Source organism: Leuciscus leuciscus, assembly GCF_965113295.1.
Source record: "Leuciscus leuciscus genome assembly, chromosome: 19".
Classification (NCBI taxonomy): Eukaryota; Metazoa; Chordata; class Actinopteri; order Cypriniformes; family Leuciscidae; genus Leuciscus; species Leuciscus leuciscus.
The window spans coordinates 1,284,545-1,307,044 of NC_138743.1; the positions used below are offsets into that span (position 1 = coordinate 1,284,545).

The 22,500-nt window shown below is 37.6% G+C and overlaps 2 long non-coding RNA genes across 2 annotated transcripts in view; one reads left to right on the forward strand and one right to left on the reverse strand.

Annotated features, from left to right (window-relative positions):
• The window catches only part of LOC309482160, a 225,253-nt gene that overhangs the window by 168,294 nt on the left and 34,459 nt on the right, over positions 1-22,500 (reverse strand). The gene's annotated exons all lie outside the window — the stretch shown is intronic.
• LOC309482127 lies at positions 20,465-21,696 on the forward strand. Its single transcript, XR_014200205.1, has 3 exons — positions 20,465-20,720; positions 20,757-20,872; positions 20,919-21,696. It is a non-coding gene; the product is annotated as an uncharacterized lncRNA (long non-coding RNA).

Consider the following 22,500-nt stretch of genomic DNA (forward strand, 5'->3'; position numbering starts at 1 on the left):
GATCCACTGGTTGACGATCACACGTTGATCTGATTGGTTACAAGGTAGTTTGTGACGTCAGAAACACCAGAGATTTCAAAGCGTGTGTTTGAGACTGTCTTTGGTTCACTGCAGTTTTAAGGAGGAAATACCCAGCAATGGAGTCGACTTATGAACTTACACATGGTTTGTCTTAACGCATATTAAACACACCACATAGACACATAAACAACATTAAAAACTTGATTTTCACCACAGGGGGACTTTAAGAGTTAGTTATTGCAAAATACACAGGCATGATTAGGCTGAGGATTTACATCTGTGAAGTACATGTCAGTCATTAGTGCTCATGAAATGTTTGACTCACATGTTGCACACCAAGCAAGCAACGCATGTAATTGGCTTACTAATAAAGTGCTAGTGGGAAGTTTCTGTATGCATATCAAAGGTACATCCAGAATAGATTATTAAACATGATCCATGCATGTCTTACCGCGGCCCTGGAAGACGCAACATCAAAGCGAGATCCTGATGAGCGTGATTAACGAGAGAAGATGCTCCATGTGTCAGAAACTTCAAGAAACATGCGTTTGCAGACTCTGCCTATGTTTGCACGCTCAGATGATCAGGGTTGGGAGGTTTTTATTGCATTAATGCGTGTGTATAACGTGAGGAAATGTGAGAGTTTCCAAATGCGTTTCACGATGGAAGCCAGTTTCAATGTCTCTCATCTGCATAAAATGATTACTTGAGTCCGCTTCCTTTAGTAAAACCTCTTAAGTGGGGATAAAAAGAGGTTTGGTTAGACTTATTCAACCTGATTCTGGGACGTGCAAAACAGGAGAGGACTTTTCTATGCGCCAAAAACATGGGGGAAAATCTGTTTCTTTTCAAGAGAGCTTTTCAACATGGTTTAGCTTGTTTCCTCCACAGAATAATAAATAAAAAAAGTAATTGTGACTTTTTATCTCACAATTCGGACTTTTTTTCCCTCGCAATTACGAGATATAAAGTCAGAATTACGTAATATAAAGTCAGAATTGTGAGATATAGTCGCAATATTGTTTTATAAAGTCAGAATTGTGAGATATAAAGTCAGAATTGCGAGATATAAAGTCAGAATTGCGAGATATAAAGTCAGAATTGCGAGATATAAAGTCAGAATTGTGAGATATAAAGTCAGAATTGTGAGATATAAAGTCAGAATTGTGAGATTTAAAGTCAAAATTGTGAGATATAAAGTCCGAATTGTGAGATTTAAAGTCAGAATTGTGAGATATAAAGTCAGAATTGTGAGATTTAAAGTCAAAATTGTGAGATATAAAGTCAGAATTGTGAGATATAAAGTCAGAATTGCGAGATATAAAGTCAGAATTGTGTGATATAAAGTCAGAATTGCGAGATATAAAGTCAGAATTGTGAGATTTAAAGTCAGAATTGTGAGATATAAAGTCAGAATTGTGTGATATAAAGTCAGAATTGTGAGATATAAAGTCAGAATTGTGAGATTTAAAGTCAGAATTGTGAGATATAAAGTCAGAATTGTGAGATATAAAGTCAGAATTGCGAGATATAAAGTCAGAATTGCGAGATATAAAGTCAGAATTGCGAGATATAAAGTCAGAATTGTGAGATTTAAAGTCAGAATTGTGAGATATAAAGTCAGAATTGTGAGATATAAAGTCAGAATTGTGAGTTATAAAGTCAGAATTGTGAGATATAAAGTCAGAATTGTGAGATATAAAGTCAGAATTGTGAGATATAAAGTCAGAATTGCGAGATATAAAGTCAGAATTGTGAGATATAAAGTCAGAATTGTGAGATATAAAGTCAGAATTGTGAGATTTAAAGTCAGAATTGTGAGATTTAAAGTCAGAATTGTGAGTTATAAAGTCAGAATTGTGAGTTATAAAGTCAGAATTGTGTGATATAAAGTCAGAATTGTGAGATTTAAAGTCAGAATTGTGAGATTTAAAGTCAGAATTGTGAGATTTAAAGTCAGAATTGTGAGATTTAAAGTCAGAATTGTGAGATTTAAAGTCAGAATTGTGAGATTTAAAGTCAGAATTGTGAGATATAGTCAGAATTGTGTGATATAAAGTCAGAATTGTGAGATTTAAAGTCAGAATTGTGTGATATAAAGTCAGAATTGTGAGATTTAAAGTCAGAATTGTGAGTTATAAAGTCAGAATTGTGAGTTATAAAGTCAGAATTGTGAGATTTAAAGTCAGAATTGTGAGATTTAAAGTCAGAATTGTGAGATTTAAAGTCAGAATTGTGAGATTTAAAGTCAGAATTGTGAGATTTAAAGTCAGAATTGTGAGATTTAAAGTCAGAATTGTGAGATATAGTCAGAATTGTGTGATATAAAGTCAGAATTGTGAGATTTAAAGTCAGAATTGTGTGATATAAAGTCAGAATTGTGAGATTTAAAGTCAGAATTGTGAGTTATAAAGTCAGAATTGTGAGTTATAAAGTCAGAATTGTGTGATATAAAGTCAGAATTGTGAGATTTAAAGTCAGAATTGTGAGATTTAAAGTCAGAATTGTGAGATTTAAAGTCAGAATTGTGAGATTTAAAGTCAGAATTGTGAGATTTAAAGTCAGAATTGTGAGATATAAAGTCAGAATTGTGAGATATAAAGTCAGAATTGTGAGATATAAAGTCAGAATTGTGAGATTTAAAGTCAGAATTGTGTGATATAAAGTCAGAATTGTGAGATTTAAAGTCAGAATTGCGAGATATAAAGTCAGAATTGTGAGATATAAAGTCAGAATTGTGAGATATAAAGTCAGAATTGTGAGATATAAAGTCAGAATTGCGAGATATAAAGTCAGAATTGTGAGATATAAAGTCAGAATTGTGAGATATAAAGTCAGAATTGTGAGATATAAAGTCAGAATTGTGCGATTTAAAGTCAGAATTGTGAGATATAAAGTCAGAATTGTGAGATATAAAGTCAGAATTGTGAGATATAAAGTCAGAATTGTGAGATATAAAGTCAGAATTGTGAGATATAAAGTCAGAATTGTGCGATTTAAAGTCAGAATTGTGAGATATAAAGTCAGAATTGTGCGATTTAAAGTCAGAATTGTGAGATATAAAGTCAGAATTGTGAGATATAAAGTCAGAATTGTGAGATATAAAGTCAGAATTGTGAGATATAAAGTCAGAATTGTGAGATATAAAGTCAGAATTGTGCGATTTAAAGTCAGAATTGTGAGATTTAAAGTCAGAATTGTGAGATATAAAGTCAGAATTGTGCGATTTAAAGTCAGAATTGTGAGATATAAAGTCAGAATTGTGAGATATAAAGTCAGAATTGTGAGATATAAAGTCAGAATTGTGAGATATAAAGTCAGAATTGTGAGATATAAAGTCAGAATTGCGAGATATAAAGTCAGAATTGTGAGATATAAACTCAGAATATCTTTTCAAATGTTTTATTCTGTGGCGCTTCCACATGACTTAGACCCGGAGGAGAGCATAAAAACACATAATCTTGAGGAATATGAGCCTCAGGAACGCAGCTTCTCTTCATAACAGATAAAAGAAGTTTATTCCCGAGACAACAGCCGAACGCTTTTAGCAGGGATGTGGAGGATGAGATGGAGCTGTCACTTCAGATAGCGACTGAAGAAATGGCTTCAATAATACTTCAGCTCTTGTAAATATGTCTGAATGTCGTTTCTTTTTTACTAATATGATGAAATGTCAGTCATATGTCAGGAGGACGTTACGCTCGTCCCGGTCCAGATTCCTTCAGCACAGAGAGGCTGATCCCACATGACGGAACATAAAATAAAAATAAACGGTAAATGCAATTTTGCTGTTTTTCATTTGATCTGCATGAGCATACTGATAAATCATTCAGTGTCAACAGCAAAAGATGATCAAATACAGGAGAATACGGGAACACTTTACAATAAGGGTCATTATTAACATTAATGTGTTAACTAACAATGCATTTGTTACTGTATTTGTTAATCTTTGTTAACTTTAATTAATAAAAATACAGTCATTCATTGTTTGTTCATGTTAGTTCACAGTGCATTAACTAATGTTAACAAGATTTTAATAATGTATTAGTAAATGTTGAAATTAACATTAACAAAAATTAATAAATGCTGTATAAATGCAGTTCATTAGTTCATGCTAATTAATGTAGTTAACTAATGAACCTTATTGTAAACTGTTACCAAGAAAACAAAATAAATTGATCTGAAATGAGGTCTAACACTTTTAACTTGATTAAAATAACCTGAAGACTTGTGCAAAAACATAATTCAGTTTTTTTCATAGTTGAATTCATAGTTGTTGTTTTTTAAGTTGACAACTTGCAGTTTCTGAATTTGTTCATTCAACTTAACATGTTGTACCATCTGAAGTAGTTTGTAAATTGACTAAACAAGAGTATTTGTCGCCTCAACTTTAAAAAAATAAAATAAAATAAAAAAGCGGGTTGAGAAATTTGTTTTTATTTATTTCACAGCAAAAAAGTTCTTTCTTAGTTTTTTTGTCTTGTTTTCCAGTACAAATATCGAAACATTCCCTAAATCAAGATATATTTACTGTAGAATCAAAATTACTTAGGATATTAAGGATATTAAAAACAAAATGAAGAGTTTTTGTTGTTGTTGCTGAAAACAAGAACAGAATTGCCAGTGGGGTCAGAAAGTAATATTGTTTTCCCTTTACATTAAGTAATTTTTTTCTGATCCCATCGGCAGATATTAGTTCTAAGTTGTTTTAAGCACAAACTCACTTAATTCTGATGAGTTTTTCATGAAACGATTCTTAATATCTTTACCCTGATTTAAGAATGTTTACATGTTTGTGCTGAAAAACAAGACAGAAAAACTGAGGAGGAAGATCTTCTTTTATTTCTTTTCTTTTTTTTTTTATTGTTGGTTGAATTTGCTAATATAAGTTCGGAAAATAAGCCACAGAACTTAAATTTTAGTAGAGACAACTTGAAAAAATAAGTTCCACCTTATTTTTTATAATGATATTTCAACTAAACTTTTTAAGTCTTAAAATAAGCATGTTGGTCAGTTATTAAATTATGTCAACAAAACTTTTTAAACTGAAAATACTATTCTAAGTAAATAAAACATGAGTTAAAAACTTTTGATGACTTTTGATGAAAGTTGAGTGAACTACTTTTTTTTTTACAGTAAGAATATGAGCGAATGTAAACACTCGTTTTTAGTGAAATTAAAACTCTTAGACCATCTAAATTTACTTAGACCATTTTAATAAAATAAGTTTCAGTTAAAAAAGTATGATAATCTATGAACTGTTCCAGAGAGTTTGAGATACTAACCACAAATTCATATAATTCTGCACTATAAATGTGAAAAATGTCATAGCCTTTTACCATATGGTTAATATCATATGGACTGCCATAGACTTAAGCAGAAGGAAACTGAATGGTATCTCTCATACTAGCAATCACCCAAAACACCATATCAACTGCCTAGCAACACCTTAGCAACCACCCACAACACCCAATCAACTGCCTAACAACATCTTAGCTATCACCCAAAACACTCTATTAACTGCCTAGCAACAACGTAGCAACCACCCAAAACACCCTATCAACTGCCTAGCAACACCTTAGCAACCACCCACAACACCCAATCAACTGCCTAGCAACACCTTAGCAACCACCCACAACAACCTAGCAACTGCCTAGCAACAACCAAGAACACCCAAACAACCGCTAATAACACCATATCATCTCCCTTGCAACCGCTAAAACACCCTTTCAACTGCCTAGCAACACCTTAGCAACCACCCACAACACCCTATCAACTGCCAACCAACACCTTAGCAACCACCCACAACACCCTATCAACTGCCCAAGCAACCACCCTGAACATCACAGGAACTGCCTAACAACAACATAGTGCTGAGTTTTGCCACGGCTATTGCACCACTCAGATTTTCTTGAGAAAATGTATGTGTTATGATTATAATAAAACTGTGAACAGATACAGTGACCCGGATCCAATAACTGGTGCTGATGAGGCAGTTTTTAAAACTTTGCCACTTCATCTGTTCTGAGAGTCGTCTTGTTTAATTGTGGTAATTAAACACGTCTCAGAGGATTTTAGAGTCTCCATCGTGTTTCATAGTAAAAGTAAAATACTCCATATCGTAAATCTAATCTCAGGAGTGTGTTGCGGATGGAAACAATGATGGCACTCAATCCGCATTACTCACTATTCATGAAAAATCTATATTTTTATACAAAGCGAGGCATGTGTGGCCTTATTTAGCAAACGCGAGCGGCGACTTTGACTTGATTCATATTTGAGTTTGTTAAATGTGCTTCATCGCATGGTTTTATTGCTCATGCACTCCTGCGTCATCCAGAAGATCTTATTTTCTCTATCGTTCATTGATGCGTAATCAAACACGCTTTCTGTGGCTGGAGAAAAATGATTACAATGCAAATGAATTTGGACGGTTTAAGCATTTTCCTGAAAGAGATGCTGATTAACTGTGTCAAATCACGCATTCATATGGTTATGAGTTTGACTGCGCCAGGCCTTAACAAACACTGTGAAGCTGCAGCATTACTGGTTATTATATCCAGTACAATACAATTCAGATTACATCATGTGGGAAAAGAGGAAATTGAAATATATATATATATATATATATATATATATATGTATGTATGTGTGTGTGTGTATATATATTATCACAGTTTATTCGCTATAATGGTGATAAAATATGAGCAGAACTCAGCTGATATTTGACTGGTTTTGTCCGTCCTTCTGTTAGACTGTCTCACACATGAATTATGTTGAATATCTGTCAGCTGTTAAATTTAACTACACAATTAGATAATACCAGTTTAGCTCAACCAATCACCAAGCAATGCTTCATTTTGTTCAGTCTGTGTGTAAAAAGAGCATTAGCAATTAAAGACAAAACACTTCAGCAGAACATGATCAGCTCAAAGTGTCCCAATCATTTCTGGTCCCAAATGTGTATATATGTCACTGGTAGTCCCTGTATGAAGAATATTTAGGTATAATATGTCACAGTCTATCCTCACTTACATAAATTTACTATAGCACACACTAGTGAAACAAATCAATTATATCTGGTGTCTGAGTAATTGCTGGTTTGACTGTATCCAGTAGTGGTGTAGTCTTGGAGTTCTGATGCGTTTAGTACGAGCCTTATTGTTCGAGATGAAACCTCAGTGTGTGTCTCAGTCTTCTGCAGTCACTCAAGGGTTTTTCTGATCCGTTGAAAGCTTCCTTTTTCTGCCTCGTCCAGGTAGTGAAACCACTGTTCCTTTAACTTTGAGCTTCCAACGGTGTCTCGAGGAACATGTAATGCCTTCGCTATCTTTTTAAATCCTTTTCCTTGTTTGTGAAGGGCGATGAAGGCCCCGTTTACACGATGGGAAAACGCAGATATTTCCCTGCGTTTTGGCCTGTCATTTACACGAAAACGCCGTTTTTATCCCAGAAAACGATTATTTTTAAAAACTCCGGCCAAAGTGGAGATTTCTGAAAACGCCGGTTATGTGTTGCCGTGTCAACTGGGAGAAACGGGGTTTTAGGTTCTCAAACGTCACATTATGCGCCAGAAAATGCTTACGTCATGTGAGCGCCCTATGTTTAGAGTTTGTTCCATACTGTCTATGAGTTTGTTTGGCTACTATTTGATCATGGATGCTGTTAAAGTGGTACTCATTTTTACTTTTGTGAAAACGCTTTTGGCCTGTTTGCATTTGCTTCGCTGTCTGTCCACACGAACGAACCTCGCGCCATGTCTATTGTTTTGAAAGGAACAGGAAGTCGCTCGTGCTATTCGTCGTTGTCGATTTTGAGGATTCTGATTGGCTTGCATGGCTGTATCCTTCTCCTTACACTGCCGCCCCTTTGTATTTATGCGGGTTGATGTAAACGGCAACTGTTTTTGAAAACGATATTGTGTGCACGATGTTATTTTTGAAAACGGAGGGGGAGAAATATTCGTTTCTCTAAATACCCGGCTATGTGTAAATGTGGCCGAAATCTTCTCTTAACTTTCTGGACCATTCTTTTGACTTATCCATATTTCTAACATGCTGTCAAACGTGACACTCAACAAACCCAGTCAGTTCAGATATTTCATGTGTTCTAGCTCTAGCACACCTGGTGCCGCTGATGAAGCCCTTGATTAGTGAGACAACACCTGTTCTGCAGATTTGAGACTGCAGACGTCATTAAAAGTTGCATTTTCAGCTGAATTTGGGGAAACCACTTGAAACATTTGTTGTGTTGAGCTATTTCAATGACTTTTGTTTGATTTGTCCATTGCAAACACCAGAAAGTCTGTAAACTTTGCCAATAATCATTTGGATTACAACTATGTGTGTGTGTGTGTGTGTTGTGTGTGTGTGTGTGTGTGTGTGTGTGTGTGTGTGTGTGTGTGTGTGTGTGTGTGTGAGAGAGAGAGAGTGTGTGTGTGTGTGTGTGTGTGTGTGTGTGTGTGTGTGTGTGTGTGTGTGTGTGTGTGTGTGTGTGTGTGTGTGTGTGTGTGTGTGAGTGTGTGTGTGTGTGTGTGTGTGTGTGTGTGTGTGTGTGTGTGTGTGTGTGTGTGTGTGAGAGAGAGAGAGAGTGTGTGTGTGTGTGTGTGTGTGTGTGTGTGTGTGTGTGAGTGTGTGAGTGTGTGTGTGTGTGTGTGTGTGTGTGTGTGTGTGTGTGTGTGTGTGTGTGTGTGTATGTGTGTGTATGTGTAAATGTTTTATTTATATAGTGCCTTTCAAGGACCTGAGGACACTTCACAAAATATACAGATAATACAGAAAATACATAAGTACAAGCAAAGTACAACAGTCAGGACAAGCAGTCAAACATTAAACATATAGCATTACAGATAATAACTGAACAAGTAGACTATTGAAATAACAGAAAAGGGAACTAATCAGTACCAACATAATGTGAATATATGAGTTCTGTCTTAAAGGTCTGTAGTCATAAGACAGCACAGAGTTTAGGATAATACTGAAATAATGTCTGAAAAGTTTCACAAAGGCCAATTGAGCCAGTAATTGTAGAGGATGATGATGGTTTGACAAGTTTGTTAATCTCAGAGAAAAGAGTCCTGGATTTACACTTTGCTGCATTAAAACCATCTTTATATTGCAGTATGTAGTGTGAATAAGCAATATCATGAACATAAAGGTGAGTTTTCTTACGAAGTCGTTCAAGACGCCCACCCTGAGCTCTCATTACTCTGAGTTCAGGGATGAACCGAATGATCTGAGTGCTAGTTTTTAATGGGGATAGTGGATATAGTGTCATTATATATTTATCTCAGAAACAGCTGATAATTAACCACAACAGATTTCCCGAGCAATGAAGGAACGATATCTCATTGCTGCGTATGCTATCGCATATGTGAGTGTGTTATTTCTAGAGGATCCGTGGGTCTTGATGACCTGTGACGTGGCCTTAAACCCCAGAGGGATGGTGTGTGTTGATCTTGAAAGGGATGATGTGGCCCTCGGGCCGCTGCTGTAAATGTGCAGTGGAGTGTGTCAGATGCTGGATCTGAATACACCACTGAATCATCAAACGCTCGCAGTGCTGGTCGCCGGGTTGTTCTGTGTGGTTGCTAGGGTATTGCTATGTGGATGCTAGGTCATTGCTATGTGGTTGATAGGGTGTTCTGCGTGGTTGCTAGTGTGTTGCTATGTGGTTGCTAAGGTGTTCTGCATGGTTGCTAAGGTGGTTGCTAGGATGTTCTGCGTGGTTGCTAAGGTGTTGCTATGTGGTTGCTTGTGTGTTGCTATGTGGTTGCTAAGGTGTTCTGTGTGGTTGCTAAGGTGGTTGCTAGGGTGTTCTGTGTGGTTGCTAAGGTGTTGCTATGTGGTTGCTAGTGTGTTGCTATGTGGTTGCTAGTGTGTTGCTATGTGGTTGCTAAGGTGTTCTGTGTGGTTGCTAAGGTGGTTGCTAGGGTGTTCTGTGTGGTTGCCAGGGTGTTGCTATGTGGTTGCTAGGGTGTTCTGTGTGGTTTCTAAGGTGTTGCTATGTGGTTGCTAGGGTGTTCTGTGTGGTTGCCATGGTGTTGGTGTGTGGTTACCAGGGTGTTGCTATGTGGTTGCTAAGGTGTTCTGTGTTTTCTTCCTGCCTTACGTACAGCTCCGGTTCCTCCTTTTAATGTGCGTCTGTGCGTCTGCGTCAAAATATTTAGTTTTATTTTGACTTTGCAGCTGTCACATGCCTGTCCTGTCTTGTGCTGCACATGGGTGTTTTGTTATTTTGGGCCATGTGCTCGTGTTATTGTCTGGTCCCTCCCCCTTGTTATCTGATTATTGTTTGAGTTCATCCACCTGTTCCCTCCTGATTAGTTTCCCTTTATTAGTTCCCTCTTGTTTGCAGTCTGTGTCGGTACGTTGTCTTTTGTTTCCTGTTCCCTGAGATCTTCCAGAGTGTTCATAGTCTGTTATTGTTTTTGTATTTACTTAGTTCTGTTTTCTCCCTCGTGGGTTTTGTTTTGTGTTTTTATTAATAAATACTTATTTCTCCAGCTTTTGAGTCCTCACACCTTTTGTTTGTAGTCTGCCGTGACAGAACGTACCGACCATTATGAGGACTCAGCGGAGAAGAGAGGCGCAACCAGTCTCCTGTCCGCAATGGGAGCGGATTCTCCGGTTTCAGGAGTTGGTCTCCCTCCGTCAGCAGGGGATGGAGGTGAGGGAGTTCGGTCAGAGGTTCCGTCGCGCTGCTGAAGGGCTGAACCTGGGCGAGGAGGCTTGCCGGGATCTGTTTAATTATGCGCTGGATGAACCGATGGACTGGCTGATCTGTAGAGCTTTTGATCATGTCAGTTTTGAGGCGATGGTGGAGGGTTTCATTCACCATCGGGAGAGGATCGCCAGGGGAGTGGTCTCTGTTCCGGTGATCCCAGTTCCGGTGGACCCAGTTCCGGTGGTCCCGAGTCCGGTGCTCCCGAGTCCGGTGCTCCCGAGTCCGGTGCTCCCAGTTCCGGTGGTCCCAGTTCCGGTGGTCCGGAGACGGAGGAGGAAGAGAAAGGCCCCCTCAATGACCTGTCCGGTGGCTCCTAACCCGGAGGCCATCCCGGAAGTGACTGCCATCCCTGACGCGTCGCCCTGGTACCTTGCCCTGCCGGTCTCGCCCGAGCTGCTCGCCCTACCGGCCCCGCCCAAGCTGGTCGCCCTGCCGGCGCCACCCCAGCGACCTGGCACGTCTGCCGATCCAGAGCCTGTGTCTTCGGACAGGATGGCCTCCGCTGAGCCTGTTCACGTCACGCCAGCCGAGCCTGTGTCTTCGGACAAGATGGCCGCCGCCGAGCCTGTTCACGTCACGCCTGCCGAGCCTGTGTCTTCGGACAAGATGGCCGCCGCCGAGCCTGTTCACGTCACGTTTATTAATAAATACTTATTTCTCCAGCTTTTGAGTCCTCACACCTTTTGTTTGTAGTCTGCCGTGACAGCAGCTGAATTTGTGAATTTGAAAGTGACCCAAATTGGTTTTATGTGTGATTGTGCCTAGTTTCACATTACATTCACACTGCTGTTCTAGGAACACAATCAACTTTAATAATAATAACAACAACACCAATAATAATAATTTTAGTTATTCATATGTTTTAATTAATTACAAAAACGAAGACTTAAATCTTTTAGCCTACTGTTGTAAATTAAAATTCTACTTTAAAATATAAAATGAATATTTAATAAAAAGATAATAATTTTACACCACAATTTTTCTTTTACAATTATATTTTAACAATATTTTAATATAATCAAAGACACATGAGATTCAGCAGATAGATATATATATATTAGTGCTGGGCAAAGATTAATCGCGATTAATCGCATCCAAAATAAAAGTTTGTGTTTGCATAATATATGTGTGTGTACTGTGTATAATTATTTTGTATATATAAATACACACATATGCATGTATATATTTAAGATTTTTTTTACATTTATATATAAATTATTTATATTTATATATAATATAAATTATGTATAAATACATATACAGTATATACATGCATATGTGTGTATTTATATATACAAAATAATTATACACAGTACACACACATATATTATGCAAACACAAACTTTTATTTTGGATGCGATTAATCGCGATTAATCTTTGCCCAGCACTAATATATATATAATATATATATATATATATATATATATAAATACACACACACACACACACTAAGATAAATTCAAAGACATTTCTTCTGAATTTCATGTGTTTCAGTTTCATCAAAGTTCATGTGTTTGTTAAGCATTAGTGGTTAAAAGTATATAAATGTTTATTTTGTTATAAAATGTCGGCTGGTTTGTCTAGATAAGACTCTTATTCCTCGGCTGGATCGTGTCGAGACTTTGAAGCTGCACTGAAACTCACATCTGGACCTTCGACCCGTTGGACCCCATTGAAGTCACTATATGGAGAAAATCCTGGAATGTTTTCCTCAAAAACCTTAATATGTTTTCGACTGAAGAAAGAAAGACATGAACATCTTGGATGAGTAAATTAACAGGAAATTGTAATTCTGAAGTGAACGACTCCTTTAAAGCAGTGGCACAACACTGGTGTTTCAGGGTCTCTCGGGCACCTTTAGCTTGATTAAAATCTCTCAGCTCATTCCCTGGTTCACTGAGCTCATTTACGCTTTCTTCTCGGGACTTCGACGGGACATCGCTCCCTAAACGCTCACTTCTCTTCAGCTGTCATATTCTCAGCTAAAGCCCATATCCCTTCAGCATGATAAAGTGCCGTACCTTTTCCCCTGAACAGCATTATAATATTCTAGTGAAGCCCGAGGCGTGACTTTCCGAAGCTTTAAAGCACGGTTCAGTTTAAGGAGAGAACAAGTATATATGAACCACATCTGTGTCTTTAAATTCAACTCAAATCATATTTATTTGTACAGCGCTTTCACAATACACATCGTTTCAAAGCAGCTTTACAGAAAATGCACGAGTCCATATTACAATTTACAGTGATCTGTTATCTGAGGAAACTGTCTAAGTTATGTATTTCAGAAATGTACATCTACAAAATCACAGTTAGCTAAAAATGTATTAATTTAAACAATGTAATAAAGGCATAAACAATGAGCTCACTGAAGTAATGAATACTTGTTTGTTAACAAATGATTATGACATTTAGAAAAACTGTAGCATTGAAAATGAAACGCAAACACAACATCTGAACAGCTTTCATCACTGATCCTCTGTTTTATAGCACTAATTGTGTGCATGTGACAGATTTAATTGGGAATGGTTTCTAATTCTAATACCATCCCTGAACTTCACATATTCTTTCCTGCTGTTTAATGTTAACTCTTTTTGAGCATAGATCATCTGAACCAAAAGTCTCAGTGTTTCTGTCTCGTTTTCCAGCACAAATATCTAAACATTCTTAAATCGAGATACATTTACTGGAGAAGAAGCAAAATGACTGAAGATATTAAGCCTTCGTTATTGGAAAAAATTAGGAAAGCACGATATATCGGTCATCATATCGGTATCGGCCGATATCGGTTCATTTTTAATGTTATCGTTATCGGCCTGATAAGAAAATTTGGCCGATATTTTAAAACCGATAAATAATATATTATTTCCTTCAGCTGAGACGCTTCAGATGCGACTGTTCAACATGATGGATTTGGATTGTTTTAAATATGATTGGAATCACTTAAAAAAAGAAAAATACTGTAAAGTGCAACATGTGCAGCTCAAGTCTGTCAAATCAGCTTCAAAAAATTATCATGAGAACATTATAATTGTGTGTTTGGGACGTGTCTTTTAATGGTGAGACTTTAGTTTTTGTAATCAGGCTCTCAAAAATTATATAGAAATTTGGATTTAGATTTATCGGCCGATATATCGGTTATCGGCTTTCAAATATAAAGAATTATCGGTTATCGGTATCGGCCAAAATGTCCATATCAATGCACCTCTATATTAATGTAATATATATATATATATAGTCAACATTTATGCATGACCAAGATGAGCATTCGATTTTTTTCGCACACACACACACACACACACACACACACACACACACACACACACACACACACACACACACACACACACACACACACACACACACACACACACACACACACACACACACTGCACAACACCTCGAAAAAGAAAATACAAAAGACTTTTGTTTTTGTAATCAGGCTCTCAAAAAGTATATAAAATTTGTGATGTTAGAAAGTCACCGATATAAATAAGAGTGACTGATGATCGATTATGAAGAGAAATGTTTTATTTCTTGAGAATAAATGAATGCACAACCTAAAGCCTCATGTTGACTCGCACAACCATTAACATTCACTTTTGCACAGATTCAAACCTTGATTATGAGTTCAGTCTGTTCTACATACTGTATATAAGTCATGGTCAAATCTGATAAATGTTCATTATTTTTCAAAAAGCATATTTTTTTATTTAAATTTATGCATTTGGCAGACGCTTTTATCCAAAGCGACTTACATTGCATTATCCTATACATTTATACATCAGTATGTGCAATCCCCTGAGATCGAACCCACAACCTTACGTTGTTAACGCAATGCTCTTACCAATGAGCTACAGGAAAGCTTTTAGTTTAGTTAATTTAGTACTGCCTTGAATTAGATATTTTACTTAAAAGATGTTTACAAATAGACAAAACACAAGTTGAATATATATAAAATGACCCGTTCAAAAGCGATGCATTAAGAGATGCACTTTTTGAAATTGAAGATCAAGGTAAACTGTACATGATTTGTCTTCCGGGAAACATGGAAGTATCTGTTTCTTCTGAAGGGCAGTGAAAAAATATGATCTTTAAACAAAATAAGAAAAATCTTCATCCTGTTCAAAAGTTGTCAATCATTTCTTATTCATTGTGTCAGTTTATGCAGTCGGCAGATGCATTTCTCTTGAACCTCTCCTTTGTGTATTAAAGGGCACCTATTATGCCCCGTTTCACAAGATGTAAAGCAAGTCTCTAATGTCCCCAGAGTGTGTATGTGAAGTTCTAGCTCAAATTACCCAACAGACCATTTTTACAGCATGTTTAAATTATCACTTTTTGGGGCTCAGAAAAACATGCCGTTTTAGTGTGTGCCCTTTAAATGCAAATGAGCTGCTGCTACATGGCACAGGGGGCGGAGCCTCACGAGCCTGAGGCATAAATGCAGGCTCCACACACTTTAATTAAAAGTGAGCTCGCGCTCAGTGTCAGGAAAATGGCCCTGTCCCAAACGGTGCACTTCATGTGGACTTTCGGTCTCGTGGACTTAAATTGCGCGTGCTGGCTGAGTCCACGAGTCCGTAGGCCGTCTCATTCAGCATTTTCAGGCTCTGAAGTGTGCTCAGCAGCGCCCCCTTTGTACCCTTGAAGTGGTCTTCCGCGAAGGCCGCATAGATGCAGGCTCCACACACTTTAACTACCCAGGAATCCTTGTGAAAGGCCAATCAGACAACGGATGGGAGGAGATTTCGCTCACAGATAATTGTTGACATGGCTGAGAAGAAAATATTACGTTTTTTATTACCTAGGTGTAGCTATTTTACCAGTTGTTACCTACAGTTTATACAAACATTATGGTCATCGAGCAGTGGTTGATGTCTCAGACATAATAATAGCGCGTTGAATAATACGATCGCATTATGATTCATTAAATAAATAGAACTGAATGTCAGGGCTTTACTGAGTCACATGTAAACGTAGTATGAATATTGAAACCTGTAAATTCATCTGAAACTCATGCACATTTTCATTATGTGTTAAAATTGTAATCTTAGTTCAAATGGAACATTATGTATTATTATGTACAACTGTATACATCATTTAAATAAGCATGATGATGTATCTATTGTCTAATGCCCAGGTGGCATGCACAATATCAAAATATAGAACTGTAAAAGTAGGCTGTGTAGTGGACATGGAGATAAGATGTGATTTCTCCTGTCCAACAACAACCAGACTGTTATTTCCGGCGTGACGATCGAGTCTGTCCCAAAAATACCTCTCAATGCGCCCTCGTAGACTCGCGCCAAGGGCCCTATAGGTGTGCACTACATGACGTCACCAAAGTGTGGACTCTGAGGAAGTCCACTAGTCCGGAGTGTGCCATTTGGGACAGGAATCTCACGGAATGATGATAATATCAAAACAGAAACTCTCAGTAACGGTGTTCATTTCGACCCGGAGTCGGACAATAATGCCTATAGAGTCAGAGAATATACGCTGTATGGAGATGGAACAGGTATAGTTTAGTCTAATTACGGTTATAACGTATGTGTCATTGCTTGCTATGCTGATGAGTTTAATAAGGTTTATTGTACATCACACAAAAGATGAAGCGTCAGTTTTACTCCAGAAAATCACCGTAAGAGCTGAGTAAACACAGTATAAGAAGTGCGCAAGTACATAAACGAATTTCGAGAGTTGAGGGAGCATTTTCTTCGAAAACAAAATAATTCCACCTCGTCTTCAGCGGCTGGCTCAGATTTCGGGAGTAAATAGAGAGAGAGCTAAGTGGATTAATACATCCAGCCACACAACACCTACACTCTCCTCAGTGCAGCAATGGCGGATGTGTACAACTCGCCGTGAACTCGATCAGGGCGGGGCTATGCTAAACCGCAGTGTCTGTCAACACTCGTGGGCTGTGATGTCACACACGCCCCATGGCTGATCGTTGGGAGACACTGCTTATGATTTAAGGGGATTAAAAAAAAGGAGCGAGTGGATTTTTATCGCTATAGGGGGGTTGTGTACACACACTGCCAACACACATTTATGTCCAAACACCATGCAAAAGTGAATTTTGCATAATAGGTCCCCTTAAGAAAGAGGATCGTACAGGTTTGGAATGAAGACACAAATTTTTTGGGTGGATTGTGGGTGTTTTGAAGCTCAAATAAAGGATGTAGAGCAGATTCAGCACAAGAACAAACACAAACCTCCAGCTTTTTTGTTGTAACCTGGAATCATGAAGAAAGAGTCACAGAAAAGCAGAGATGTGCTGGTAATTGAGTGAAAGTGTGTCAGTCGAATCTGAGCAGCTCCTGACGAGAGATGAACAAAGACTCGGATGTTGAACACAGAAGATCATAGGCAGTGATGAAGAAGATGATGATGATGATGATGATGATGACAGCTCTTATTAATATTTCTGCATTAGACAAAACGCTCTTCACAAGAAGCTGATCATTTTATACAAATACAGAATACCTTATAAATATAAAGCTATATTTTATCCGTCTCTCTCAACACAGTCCAGTTATTATTGCACTTCTTACTTTATAGAAAATATGTACAAAACATTTTGCCCTCTAAAATTGCTAGAAAATGAAAGCCATTTATCTATGCGCTCCGAATTTGAAGTTGATTTCAAAAGTTTTCACCCCCCCGGCTCTTCATGTATTGTGTTCATCAGTGCATGTTTTCATCAATAGTTGCGAATATGAGTCTCTCAATTGTCCTCAGTGTGAAAATATGGATCTCAAAATTATACAGTCGCTGCTGGAAAGGGTTCAAATATGCAAAAGATGCTTGAAAACCAAAGATCATCCAGGTAACAACACACAGTATGAAGACTCAGGTGAATGGGGTCATTCTATATATAAACATCGTTTATGTAAAATATCTTATTCAGGACAGTACTAAATAAAAAATAACATGCATTGTGAACATTTTGCAGATTCTTCAAGGTGTATGTAAACTTTTGACCACAATTTTTTGCAACTATTGTTATTCTGACACTTTAATGTTCTTTTTTTCTGTCATTTTCAGTTTCAAACACAGAATGCCTTATAAACATAAAGCTATATTTGATCTGTCTCTCTTCACACACTCCAGTTATTATAGTGTATGTACTGTATATATGCAGGATGCAAATGATGGGCTTGAGGCGTCTGACCTACTTATTAAAACCCGAAACCTTTAACAAACACATGCAGGGTCTTAAAAAGTGCATTCCTTTCTACATACTAATGAACATTTCTTATGCATTTTGCATCATTCAAGCGTCATGCAAATGTTTTGTTTTTCAATAAATGCAATTAATGTTGGTTGCACCAAAAAGAAGATTGTGTGCCCCCCCCCCCCCCCCCCCCCCCAATGCACCCCCCCCAAAAAAAAAAATAAACGAAAATTTTGAAAAAAACTAAATAAAGATATTTTAGGACCAGTAAGATGCTTTACAATAAGTCTTATTATAATCGCTTTTTTTTTTTTAATGTAATTTAAAATTCGTATTATTCCCAATAGTAATTATACTAACGCTTTACTGAAAGCCTTTATATATAATGCTTTATAAAAGTATTTTAATGCATGAACTATGCACTTTATTATGCATTTTATGATATCGTGAATAATTACTTAAATACATTACAGTATTCGTTGTTACACCTTTAGAAAGGATAATGCATTTAAACAACATGACAAACAACCAGAATCGGAAAATATTGTAATGCATTTTAACTTGGACATAATGTGTCAATTACATACACTTTTATAATGCATTATACATATTAAAATCATTAGATTCTTGTTACTGTATTTTTTTTTGCATCACAGTAAAACTTAAATGCTTTTAAATCTGCATTAATTACAGGTCATTATGGAATATATGTTTAATTTATTCTTTTCAATTTGTATTACAGCGATGATAGTGTCACAATGCAGCTTAATTTAAGTGTAATATATAATTTGTCTTTCTTTTTTTCTTTTGATTTTGAGTTCAAATCTATATTCCGTCATGATTTTGTGAGATGCACCTGTATTATATACATTTACATTTATTCATTTAGCAGACGCTTTTATCCAAAGCGACTTACAAATGAGAACAATATAAGCAGTGAAACTAACAGTAGGACAACAATATGCAAGTGCTGTGACCCTTCTCAGTTTAATCTAACGCAGTACATGCACACACACAAAAAAAGAAAATCGTACCCTCCTGGTGTACAGTTACAGTACTGTATCAAGTATACCGTTTACTTGAGTTTGCTCTAATGTCTAACTGGATGTGGGTTCATAATTTTGAATGAGTGTAGTAGCATCTAGCTGATTTCCCAGATACACACATGAACTGAAAGTGTGATTTCATGGGCACTTTAAACAGGTTGTGTGTGTGATGGACAGATGGAGGTTTGTGTCTGTGTGTGTGTGTGTGTGTGTGTGTGTGTGTGTCAGGACAAACACAAGCAGAAGACAGATGGAGTTCAACGTAAAACCAGCAAACAGACTCGTACTCACACTGTCTGTCACTCTCCAACAGCATTAATGAATTATTTCCACAGAAAAGCCGGTAACGCTTTACAATAAGGTTTTATTAGTTAACATTAGTTCACTTCATTAGTTAACATTAATAATCCATACAGCATTTGGTAATCTTTGTTTTATTAATCTTACTAATCTTACTAATACTTTATTAAAATCTTGTTAGCATTAGTGAATGCACTGTGAAGTGTGAACTAACAGGAACAAACTATGAACAGCTGTATTTTATTAACTAACGTTAACAAATATGAACAAATACAGTAACAAATGTATTGTTCATGGTAAGTTCATGTTAGATAATACATTAATTCATGTTTTTTTTCGCGTCTGCGTAGCCACGCAAACCGGAATTATCCCGACAACATTTTATTTGTACTGAGGTAAAGAGAAGGAGGCCTTCACAGGGAGAGACTGGTGGACACTTCAGGACTGCGTTGTCGTCGTGTCCAGGTGCAGGTCCTTCATCAGATCTGGAGTGTGTGTGTGTGTGTGTGTGTGTGTGTGTGTGTGTGTGTGTGTGTGTGTGTGTGTGTGTGAGTGTGTCCAGGCACAGGTCCTTCATCAGATCTGGAGTGTGTGTGTGTGTGTGTGTGTGTGTGTGTGTGTGTGTGTGTGTGTGTGTGTGTGTGTGTGTGTGTGTGTGTGTGTGTGTGTGTGTCCAGGCACAGGTCCTTCATCAGATCTGGAGTGTGTGTGTGTGTGTGTGTGTGTGTGTGTGTGTGTGTGTGTGTGTGTGTGTGTGTGTGTGTGTGAGTGTGTCCAGGCACAGGTCCTTCATCAGATCTGGATACAGCCTGGATCCGGCGGTAAATGTAACGAGTACATCAGGATTTATGGGAAGTGTTCCCGGTTCCGGCTGACCTAATCTATGCAGTCTAACATTGAATTATAGAAGTCTATAATGTATTATGTGTATGCTAGGTCAAAGAGATGTGTCTTTAGTCTAGCTTTGAACTGACAGAGTGTGTCTGCTTCCCGGACAATGTTAGGAAGACTGTTCCAAAGTTTTGGTGCTAAATAGGAGAATGATCTCAATTAAAATGAAAAAATGCGGTTTTACAGATACACGTGACTTTCAAATGAAAGATTGGTATCAAAGAGCTCACCCAGGTTCCTAACCGACGACGAAGACTTGACAGAGCATCAAGTATTAGACAGTATTCTAGATTATTACGTGAGGACGTTTTTTGTCCATTAATTAGAATCTCTGTTTTTTCAGAATTTAGTAGTAGAAAATTACTAGTCATCCAGTTTTTTATATCAGCTATGCATTCCGTTAATTTTGTGAATTGGTAAGTTTCGTCAGGGCGTGAAGAAATATAGAGCTGAGTATCATCAGCATAACAGTGAAAACTAATGCCATGCTTCCTAATGATATCTCTCAAGGGTAGCATGTACAGAGAGAGTGTGTGAGTGTGTGTGTGTGTGTGTGTGTGTGTGTGTGAGTGTGTGTGTGTTTGTGTGTGTAGCATGTACAGAGAGAATGTGTGAGAGTGTGTGTGTGTGTGAGTGTGTGTGTGTTTGTGTGTGTAGCATGTACAGAGAGAGTGTGTGAGTGTGTGTGTGTGTGTGTGTGAGTGTGTGTGTGTGTGTGTGTGTGTGTGAGTGTGTGTGTGTGTTTGTGTGTGTAGCATGTACAGAGAGAATGTGTGAGAGTGTGTGTGTGTGTGTGAGTGTGTGTGTGTTTGTGTGTGTAGCATGTACAGAGAGAATGTGTGAGAGTGTGTGTGTGTGTGTGTGTGAGTGTGTGTGTGTTTGTGTGTGTAGCATGTACAGAGAGAGTGTGTGAGTGTGTGTGTGTGTGTGTGTGTGTGTGTGTGAGTGTGTGTGTGTGTGTGTGTGTGTGTGTGTGAGTGTGTGTGTGTGTGTGTTTGTGTGTGTAGCATGTACAGAGTGAACAGCAGCGGTCCTAGTACTGAGCCTTGTGGTACGCCATACTGAACTTGTGATCGATGAGACATCTCTTCATTTACTGCTACAAACTGATAACGGTCAGATAAGAATGATTTAAACCATGCTAATGCAATTCCACTAATGCCAACATCATTTTCGAGTCTATTTAAAAGAATGTTGTGGTCGATAGTGTCAAATGCAGCACTAAGATCGAGTAACACTAATAGAGAGATACAACCACGATCGGATGATAAGAGCAAATCATTTGTGACTCTGATGAGAGCTGTCCCAGTGCTATGGTACGGTCTAAATCCTGAATGGAAATCCTCACAGATATCATTTCTTTCTAAGAAGGAACATAGTTGTGAGGATACCGCCTGTTCTAGTATCTTTGACAGAAAAGGTAGATTCGAGATCGGCCTGTAATTGACTAATTCTGTAGGATCAAGTTGCGTTTTTTTTAGCAAGCGGTTTAATCATAGCCAGCTTAAAGGTTTTTGGTAGGTATCCTAGAGACAAAGATGAATTAATGATATCAAGAAGAGGATCTATGACCTCTGGAAGCATGTGTTTCAGTAGCTTAGTCGGTATAGGGTCTAACATACATGTTGTCGATTTAGATGATTTAACGAGTTTAAACAATTCTTCATATCCTCTTTATTTTAGCCACTGTTTCAAATAAATAAATACCTCGGGTTTTGTTTATTTTCTTTTAATAGTGTTGAAAAATAAGCAGATCTAGCAGTTTTTAAAGCCTCTCTGTATGCAATCAGGCTCTCTTTCCATGAAATGCGAAATACCTCTAGTTTTGTTTTCTTCCAGTAGCGCTCCATGTTTCTGGCTGCTCTCTTAAGGGCCCGAGTGTGCTCGTTGTACCACGGCGTTGGACTATTTTCTTTAATTTTCTTTAAGCGCAATGGAGTAACTGTGTCAAAGTGCTGGAAAAGAGAGAGTTAAAAGTTTCTATCGCAATATTGAGTTCTTCTAAGCTATCTGGGATGCTGAGATGATGAAACTGATCAGGAAGATTATTGATAAAGCAATCTTTAGTGGCAGAAGTGATAGGTCTAACATATTTGTAACACGGAGTCAGCTTTGCAGCCTTGGCTAAAGTTTACACGAGACTAGATAATGATCTGAGATGTCATCGCTCTGCTGCAGAATTTCAACGGCATCAACATTGATTCCGTGTGATAATATTAGATCTAGAGTATGATTACGACAATGAGTAGGTCCTGACACGTGTTGTCTAACTCTAATAGAGTTCAGAATGTCTTTAAATGCCAATCCCAATGCATCTTTTTCGTTATCTACATGTAT